The following is a 10,467-nucleotide window of genomic DNA, read 5'->3' on the forward strand; positions in this document are numbered from 1 at the left end:
CCGGGCTGCATCTCCATCTGCGTACAGGCCCAGGTGGGCTGGGGGTGCGAACCGCAGAGGGAGGACGGTGGGAGGACAGAGGCTGTGTGGGGTCGTGGGAGGTGGTGCGTGTTGTCTGTAGGCCGTGATGTGTGGTTTCTGCGAGGAGCTGCAGGGAGATTCCGTGGCGCTTAGGGCTCCTGAGCCATCTGGCTTGTTTGTTAATAATGTCAAACAGCAGAGCTGGTGTTTGTCTCTTGCTCAAAGAGAAGATTCATAGGTGGTGGGTGTGTAGGGGTGTGGGTTCTAAGCTTGCTGCATATGCCTCTAGGTATGCAGAAACATCTGTATGAGACTCTTAATAGAAATCAGGAGTTGAGAAAGCAGTGTACTCTTAAGGGTGGGCTGAGGCAGAACTTGGATGAACTAAGCAAGAATAAATCAGTAGAAGACCTTGATATGTCCAGAACTTACTTGTGATTCCTCAATAGTTATTTGTTAAAGTTCAGAGATGCTTTTATATATGCAGTGTCCTGAAAATTGCTTTCCAGAGTTGTCGCTTGTTTGCTTTTCAGGCTTGTCTGTTATCTCGTGGTCTGTTGTATTGAAGATGAGTAAATACAGTTTTGTAGGGCTAGAAGTAGTAATAATCACCATTTTATTCTGAAGAAAGGAATACTGCTAACAAAATTAGCTCTTATCATATGAAGAGTCTCAAAAGGATCTTCCTTCAGCCACCCCAGTATGGCAGCTGGTGTGTGGTTAGATATCTCCCTCCAGACTTGAAATGAGAGCGGTTATTTAGTTGTGTCTGTCAAAAATGATCTCTCTGATGAGAGAAGGTTTGGTAAGGGCTTCTTTGTGAAACGTTGAAAAACTGTCAAGGAACTGTGTTCATGTGGAATGATGTTGGTTAAATTAACGGAGTTGTCGGGAATCCTGAGGTGACATCTGCTTAATCAGCGTGAAGGTTTGAGTACACCTCTACAAATCTATTACTCATTGTAAGATTGAAGATTGCTCAAGTAGCCAGTCAAAATAAGAAGGTAAAGTCTTCCCCTGTGTGTCTTCCTGGGGAGTTGTCTCTTTTGTGGCAAAGGGCCAGGGATTTTGCTGGTTTTGAATCACTGTATTAGAAAGCAGTAGTACTCTATCTTTTAAATGGAAAATTAACTCTATCCTACCAAATGCAGCATGGTCAGACACGTTTACATGGATCTTCCTGTTTTGGGGCCTTTAGGAAACATCAGTTTGTTATGTAACAAAGTACTGTGATCTCACAGTAACCAGATTGTTGTGTGGCACATGGTCAGGTGTGCAGCTGACAGCAGTGATGGTAAATGAGCATACTCAGCTTTTGTCCCAAGGGCTGTAAAAGACTTGACTATTTAATTAAAACCATTTCTGATACAAAAGTAGTAATTGTCTGCAGTGGCCATGTTCAAGGACCTATGCAGTGTGATGTCAGGGCACCAATTTCAAGTTTGAAAGGAGGAGCACTCCTTTTTCTGCTGCGCCTGCTTCTGTGTCACAGGATCACAGGATGTTAGGGGTTGGAAGGGACCCAAGTTGATTATCAAGTCCAACCATCCTGCCAGAGCAGGACCATGCAATCTATCTTGGATCACAGAGGAACTCATCCAGACAGGCCTTGAAAGTCTTCAGAGAAGGAGACTCCAGACTCCACAACCTCTCTGGGAAGCCTGTTCCAGTGCTCTGTGACCCTTATAGTGAAGAAGTTTCCCCTTGCATTGAGATGGAACCTCCCGTGCTGCAGCTTATATCCATTGCTCTTTGTCCTGTCACAGGGAGCAAGTGAGAAGAGCCCTGTCTGCCCCCCCCCGCCCCAACACCCAGCCCTCAGATTTACAAACATTTATTAAATCCTCTCTCAGTCTTCTCTTCTTTAGACTAAGAAGTCCCAGGTCCCTCAGCCTCTCCTCAAGGCATGTGTTCCAATCCCCTAATCATCCTTGTAGCCCTCCATTGGACTCTCTTGAGCAGATCCCTGTCCCTCTTAAACCGGGGAGCCCAAAACTGAATGCAATACTCAGGATGGGGTTTCACCAGGGCAGAGTAGAGGTGGAGGACAGCTTCCTTTGATCCACTGGACACACTCTTCTTAATGTGCCCCAGGATTCCATTGGCCTTCTTGCTGTCCTATGGATAACTTGTTATCCACCAGGACTCCCAGGTCACTCTCCACAAGACTGCTCTCCAGCACTTCACCTCCCAACCTGTACTGATGCAGTCTATTATTCCTCACCAGGTGTAGGACTCTGCACTTATCCTTGTTGAACCTCATTTGGCTCCTCTGTGCCCAGCTCTCCAGGTCTCGCTGAATGGCTGCACAGCCTTCAGCTGTATCAGCCAAGCCTCCCAGTTTGGTGTCATCAGCAAACTTGCTGGGTGGACACTCTGTTCTCTCATCAGTGTCATTGATGAAGATGTTGAACAGTGCTGGACCCAGCACTGATCCCTGGGAAACTCCCCTAGTTATGGGTCTCCAGCTGGACTTGACACCACTGATCACCACTCTTTGAACTCTGTCCTGTAACCAGCTCCTAATCCACCTCACTGTCTGCTCTACCATCCCACACTTCCTGAGCTTGCTCTCTAGAATGTCATGGGAGACAGTTGTCAAAAAGCCTTGCTAAGGTCAAGGTAGACTACATCCACTGGTCTCCCTGAATCTGCCCATTCAGTTATGGCATTATAGAATGCTATCAGGTTAGCCAAGCATGCTTTTCACTTGGTAAATCCATGCTGACTACTGATAACCTTCTCTTCCAAGTGCCTAGACTAGATGCCCTCCAGAACAAGCCCTACTTCTAATCTCTGAGCTTCTGCACAAGGATGTTGTGTCATGGTTTCTACCTAATTAAAATTAGTCTGTTCTGCTGCTTGGCTGTAGGCAAAGTATTTCTGTTCATAAACATCATAGTATGTAGTGCTTTTTAATAAATGTAATAAAATAAATGGAAATGAAAGGCACACAGGGTTGGCACACAGCTACCCATTTTGTCTCTTTTGATTTTTTCTTTCTTTTTAAACCCCTGTTGGCTTTTTTTAACAGAGCTACTTAATTAAATTAGCACACCAGGCATAGCTTGCCTTCATCGTACCAATAAAATTGGAGGTACTTGTAAAAAATACAGTAACATGACTATAATATAAATTTTAAGGCAGTAATCTATAGCTTTTGCATCTTGATGGCTCTTTTAATCACTTTTAATTGTTGAAAGCACATAAGCATTCCTAATATATCTATTTCCCTGTTAAAGTTTTCTACAGATGACAATTCATTACAGGATCTAAATGCCTGTCTTGCTTTTTCTTGTGTCAGTCAGCAAGTTCCATCTTTTTAAGATAATGAGAATTATTAATGAATTGGTCAAAATGAGGAAACCACAATCACAGAATCATAGAATCAACCAGGTTGGAAGAGACCTCCAATATCATCCAGTCCGACCTATCCCCCAGCCCTATCCAGTCAACTAGACCATGACACTAAGTGCCTCATCCAGGCTTTTCTTGAACACCTCCAGGGATGGTGCCTCCACCACCTCCCTGGGCAGCCCATTCCAATGCCAATCACTCTGTCTCTGAGGAACTTCCTCCTAACATCCAGCCTATACTTCCCCCGGCACAACTTGAGACTGTGTCCCCTTGTTCTATTGCTGGTTGCCTGGGAGAAGAGGCCACCCCCCACCTGGCTACAACCTCCCTTCAGGTAGTTGTAGACAGCAATGAGGTCCCCCCTGAGCCTCCTCTTCTCTAGGCTAAACAACCCCAGCTCCCTCAGCCTCTCCTCATAGGGTTTGTGTTCCAGGCCCCTCACCAGCTTTGTTGCCCTTCTCTGGACACCTTCCAGCACCTCAACATCTCTCTTGAATTGAAGGGCCTAGAACTGGACACAGTACTCAAGGTGTGGCCTGACCAGTGCTGAGTACAGGGGAAGAATAACCTCCCTTGTCCTACTGGCCACACTGTTCCTGATACTGCTTTTCAAAACTAAGCCACTGAATTAATACCTAAAACTAACTCCTAGTATCTGGCAAAAAGCTGAGACCAACTTGAATTATTTACCCATGTCAGTTGTTCTGCAAAAGCATTAGACAGTGCCACCAGAGTCTTAGCTAAACAGGGAAATTTGTCTTAGTCTTTAAAGAAAGCTCTTCACAAGAGGTAGAATCTATAAATGTGGTAAACAGATAAACTACAACTAACTCTTTTGAAAATAGAGGATATGCACCTTTCTACACTACCACTATTCCTCTAGAACAGCCTGATAACCCAGCAGCATCACAGGAAAAATGTGACACTATTCAGAGTGAGTACTTTTGGAAGATTGATCAAAAGCAAGTAGTCTTTTAGAAACTGTGCCACATCTAAGACTCGTCAAAAAGCCACCTAATTCTTTGAGTGCTAACAAACTGTAGTTGTGCTCTACCTTGCAACTGCCAAAAGTAAATTCATTCTAACATGAAGTTTTCTGTTGAAAATCTGAATCCTCCCAGTACAAACCCTAAAATACACCTCTCTACAACTCCCTGAAAGGAGGGAGGGTTTAGTCTCTTTTCCCAAGGAGCAAGCCACAGGACAAGAGGAAACACCTTAAGTTGCATCAAGGAAGGTTTAGGTTGGACATTAAGAACAGTTTCTTCCCAGAAAGGGTTGTCAAAACCCCTCCTAGGCTGCCCAGAGATGTGTAGTTACCATCCTTGGAGGGGTTTCAGAGCTGTGTAGATGCAGGGGTGAAAGACCTGGCTTAGTGGTGACCTGGCAATGCTGGGTCAACAGCTGGTGATCCTAAGTGTCTTTTCCCACCAAAATGATTCTGTGATTCTATAAAGTTTTTTGTTCATGAAAAATGAAAGGTCGGAAATACTGTTCTGTGCTCAGTTTACGTGAGCTCATTATGTTCACAGAGAGTGATTTGCTATTGGAATGGGCTGCCCAGGGAGGTGGTGGAGTCACCATCCCTGGAGATGTTCAAGAAAAGACTGGATGAGGCACTTAGTGCCGTGGTCTAGCTGACTGGATAGGGCTGGGTCCTAGGTTGGACTGGATGATCTTGGAGGTCTTTTCCAACCTGGTTGATTCTATGGTTATGGAAACAACCTGTTAGACCAACATGGAATAGTTCTGGTACTCATTCTGATGCTATCTGGCTTTTTGAAAAATTAAAATATTCAGTTAAAAAAAAAAATCTTCTACCTGTCACAGCTGTTTAATCTCATGGAAGGTTTTAAAGGAAATCATTGTACAATACATGTTCCACAATTAATTTTGCCTCCATCCAAAATTGAAATTGAAGTGACGTTTATACCACGTAATTAAAATTTGACAGCTAGTAAACCAAAACTGAATACCTGAGATAAGCTAGGAGCAGTCCACAAGATGCAAGCCATTACACAGATGCATTTTGAGGGCAACAAGAATTCTTGCCATAAGAATTTTTTGCTTCATCATTATTCTAAGCAAAAAAATTTTTAAAATCACATTAATAGATTTTTTTTACAAGTAAGCATTTTTGTTTTCAAATACAAGTTTTAATATTATGCAGGATTTCAGAGAAATAATAACCTCCTCCTCTGTGCTAGGTTTGTGTCTGCTCTGCTACTGATTTAATTGCTTTGCTTTTATCCACATAGCAATGATCTGTGGCTGTGCAGCAACAGGTACTGCTTCATTAGCATGGTTCCAGTTGTCATACTTAGGGCGAGTTCACACATCTAAAGCAAGCAGGAAAAAATAGATTGAAACACAAGATAAGTCTGAAAAGCTCTTTGTATGAATCATGCTATCCATTAGTTACTTGAAAACTATTCCACGTGGTTCTCTAAGCCAAACATTTCCATTAAGTTAAACCACATAGCAAAGAGAAGTTACAGTCCTCTGTCCCAGTTGGTAAGGAACTTCACTGTGCATTTGGGGAGGACCTATGATAGCAGCAATTGTAAAACATGGTAGCTATATTTTTTTAAAAGAAATGTGCAATGTAATTTATATGCACTGTAATATATGATAGCATATTGAAACAGACTACAAAAAATGGGAGCTTTGTACCTCTAAGGCAGCTTTGGTATCAGGAAGCCCACTAGGATCTACTGAAAAAGACAGGCTGACGTTTGCTATGCCATGTTTGTTTGCTGCAGCTTTTTCTCTTCTGTTTCTGCAGCTTTGGTGTTTTTTTTTCTTGTCTTTTCAGCAAATTTTGGGTTTGGAATCCAACGAAGAATTAAGCCCCGAGCCAAAGCATCACATAACATCAATAGAATCATAGTAATTCTGTGTAAGAAAGTAAAAATCAGAAGTGCATACTGCCATCAAATCACAGTAAAAGGAATTAATAAGGTTGATTGGTTTGAGTAAGCATCACTTGAAATTTGAGATTTTTCTTAGAAAGCAAAAATGGAAATGTTAGGAAAAAATCTCATTGTTGAAGCAGTTTACTTGATTAAATATACAAAAGACCACAACCAACTTTCATAGTTTACAGGGTTTTTTTTCTGTTTTGTGTTTTTTGAGAGAGCACAAACTGAATTATGTCAAAAAAGTTGCCATTGATACAAGCTAATGTAAGTGTCATAATCAGGCAGGTATTACTGTTCTTCTTCCATGTACAAACTGCAATCTGGGCTTTGTTCTCCAGTACCATTTCAGTCGTTCTAGTGCTGAGGTCACTGTCAATGTGCTGTAATTTCTAGGATTTTGTCCTACAGTCAGGCTTTGACTTCTGCATCGTGGCTGATGGAATTGGAGTTGTTTAGAAAAGGAGGCTAAGGGTAGATCTTGCTCTCTACAACTATCTGAAAGGAAGTTGGAGTGAGGTGGGGGTCAGTCTCTTCTCCCTAGTAACAGAGGGTCTCCATTAAGTTCAGGAACTAGCACTTAGCCTTGTAGAATCTCATCGACCCAGCCTTTCCAGGTGCCTCTGTACAACCTTCCTACTCGCAAGCAGATCAACACTCCCTCCTACCTTAGTGTCATCTGCAAACTTAGGGTGCACTCACTCTTTTTGTTTATATCACTGATAAAGCTATTAAACAGAACTGGCACCAGTAATGAGCCCTGGGGAGCACCACTTGTGTCCAGCCATGCACTTTTCCATTCCTCCAGTTGTGCATTTTTCAGAGGAAATAGAAAAATGTAGAAAGGACAGAACTTGTGCTATATAGTCCTTCGTACATATCACCTGAGGAAAATAAACCTCTGAAAAATGAAGCAGTAAAGGTTGCCAGGATCATTTTTCTGAAATGCTGAATTGGGGGCTTATGGAGCTAGAGCTCTGCTGCCCTGTGAGGTGATTTCAGGAGCCAAGCATCTAGCCTTACTCCCAGGAAAACTGCCATCATGTGCCTCGTAAATATTACCATTTCCTCTCTGAAATGAAGAGTTTCAAACACAAACAACCCTCAAGCAAGAAAGGTTTTGCTTTCTTCTGGATTCTGCAAGGCTTGAAAGAAGAGAAATAGAAGTGGTTATGTGCTCAAAACTGGACAGATTTATTAATAGATTTGTAGGATGGTTTGAGTTGAAAGGGTCCCCAAAGATCATCGAGTTCCAATATGCCTGCCATCAGCAGGGACACCTTCCACTAGACCAGGTTGCTCAAGGCCTCATCCAACCTGGTCTTAAACACCTCCGGGGATGGGGCAGCTATGACCTCCCTGGGCTGCCTGTTCAGTGCCTCACCATTCTTACTGTTAAGAATTTCTTCCAGTCTAAATCTGCCCTTTAAAAAGTTCCTTCCCAGCTCTCTTGTATGTCCTTTTCCAATACCAGAAGGCTGCTATAAGGTTTCCTGGAGTCTTCTTTTCTCCAGGCTGAATAGGCCTAACACAGTTACATAATAATGTATAGATGCTGCATGTGAAAGTACTTTTTGAAGGACTGTTTCTGGTATTAGGAGATTATGAAATAACTCTCAATTGGAATCTAGTTATTTGACACTCAAGAAAGGCTGACTTCAAACTCCTGCTTCATGTAAGCTTGATCATCATTTTATATAGGATCAGGTAGTCCTGCAGTAAAACTCTGTCCTCCTTTGATTTTGGCACTTAAGGCTCAGAAAACATCTACTTTTCCTTAATTGCTATGAAGTTGGAATTCTAAATTGTTCTGGTTGTGCACAGCAGCAACTATTGCCACAGATCTTGCAGCAGTTGCTCTCAGCTAGATGTAGAATTTTATGTGATTCAAAAAAGGAAAGCAAAAGCTTAATGTGTACTCTTTAGTTACCTGTAGATACCTAAAAGACTCCACATGACAGCAACAAAAACATGAAAAAGAAAAGACAAGAAACATTCACATTTTACAGTAATCTGCCCTGCAGGAAAGAAGAAAATCTTGACCTACTTGAGGAAGGAGGATTATTAGAGTCATTCTGCATAGCCAGAAAATACAATATGACATGTGAGTAAACCATACAATTATAAGAAAGAACAAGTTAAGTCATGCCAGTTGTTAGGAGTAATTCTGCAGCTCTGGCTTGGGCAGAAACACTCATTGAAGTCATTGGGAATTAGGTATATGAGGGAGCTGAGGAATCACATCCCAGTTACTGTGGTTATTTAGAGGAAAGGCAGATGCGAGGGAACTGCAGCCTTTTCTTCCTAAGTGGATTTGGCTGCACAAGCTTGTTTTGTGCTCAGTGGGTACCCATGCCTTCGATGTACTGAAGGCAACAGTGGCAGGGTTGCAGGACCCCTTCTTGAGTTTAACAGTGTTAGGTCTGCTGCAGCAAGTGTCCAAAGCACTTAGCAAATGTTTGAGCACACAGTACAGCACCAGTGTTCAGTTCTTCCATAGCATGGTGTCCTTAACTGTAGCAGGATGGAACTAAATGATTTTAAGGTCTTTCAAACCCAAACCATTCTATGGTCTGTTCTTACTTAGCTCAGAGGAAGAGTCCAACACCTCAGAGTGACACCCTGAGCAGTCAGCATGTTGCACGTGGATTTCATACAAGTCATGAGGCTCAAGATGCAAGTTCATAATTAGCTAAAACAAATAAAAGTCTACAGTGCTGGCAGAAAATTATCCCACCTCTCTTCCCATCTCTAATCACAAGGATATTCTTCATCCTCTCTCCTCTTGTTAAAACTGTGCTGCCACTCAGAAAAAAAAATTACACTTCTTTGAGCCAAAGGCAGATTTCGAGGCAAACCCAACAGCATATTGCCTTGAAGACCTCAGCCTACAGTCTGACTCTGTCCTGCTGCTTCACACCAAACAGCTTTCTGAGAAGAGCATAATGGTGTCATGTAGACCACAGGCCAGCCTTGCAGATGTCTGTGTCACCTGAACAAGCATTGACGAGATGACAGTAATCAATAGTGAGACTCTTGCAGCACATGTGCATGTGAATGTGGGGACACAGGGCATGTGACATTTCGTTGGTTTGCCTGTTGTGTCTGCTATAATACCAAACCTGCCCAGGGGTAGGACTTTTCTGTGGCAGAAAACCTCTCTGGAAAAGCCCCAAGAAGAAGAAGCAGGTGCTTTATTACTATGGTGATAAGATACTGATGGATAGATGGGTGACTTAGATATTAGGAAAAAAATCTTCCCCATGAGGGTGCTGAAGCATGGGAACAGGTTGCCCAGAAAAGTTGCAGAGGCTCCAACCTTGGAAGCATTCAAAGCCAACTTGGATGGGACCTTGAGCAACCTGATCCAGTAGGAGCTGTCCCTGCCCAGGCCAGAGGGGATGAAACTAGATCTTTAAGGTCCCTTCCAACCCAAACCATTCAGTGATTTTATGACTTCAAGAAGCTTCTACTTGTGCATGTCAATCTTTCATTTTCATCAATGAGAGCTGAAGTCTGGGCAGATATTTTATAGTGCCTTCTATAGAAAATGCCTTTGCATGGCCCATGTTTGTGTTATTCTAGTCATTTACTGACAGTAGAATTCTACATTAAGACATTTCTTGCAGGACAAAAAACTTTAATTTTTCCTGCAGCACAGATAGAATGTTTTACAGTGCACTGACTCAGAACATAGAAGCAACAAATTAATGTATGCAAAGCATATTTGCCTCTCAGGTTCAGTTAAAGATGTCTCTTTTAGCTCATATATGTCAAGATAGTTTGGCAAAGCATAGCATGACCTACTCATGATAGTGCTGTTTGATTGGGTGGATGTTGGTTATCTCAAAAGCATCATGAGCAACCCTTAGAGCTGATATTTCTACTGCAATATAAACCCTGAGCTATGGTTAATACTTATCCTCCTTGATTTGTATGTTGTCTTATTTTACAACAATTTCAATGAGACACTGTTAGATGACAGCATGGATAACTGAATTAGGGAATCAGAACAGTTGAAGTTATGGTCTTCTCTTAGGCATTGTTTCCAATGTCTGAACTTATATTGGGTTCTTTTCCTTTGCAGCTTTGTTTACACATTTCCTTCCACAAAGGAGATAAGACATTTTATTTGCATACGAAACCTAGATTTAAAGGTGAATTATAACCT

Source organism: Pogoniulus pusillus, chromosome 6 (genome assembly GCF_015220805.1).
Source record: "Pogoniulus pusillus isolate bPogPus1 chromosome 6, bPogPus1.pri, whole genome shotgun sequence".
In the NCBI taxonomy this organism is placed as follows: domain Eukaryota; kingdom Metazoa; phylum Chordata; class Aves; order Piciformes; family Lybiidae; genus Pogoniulus; species Pogoniulus pusillus.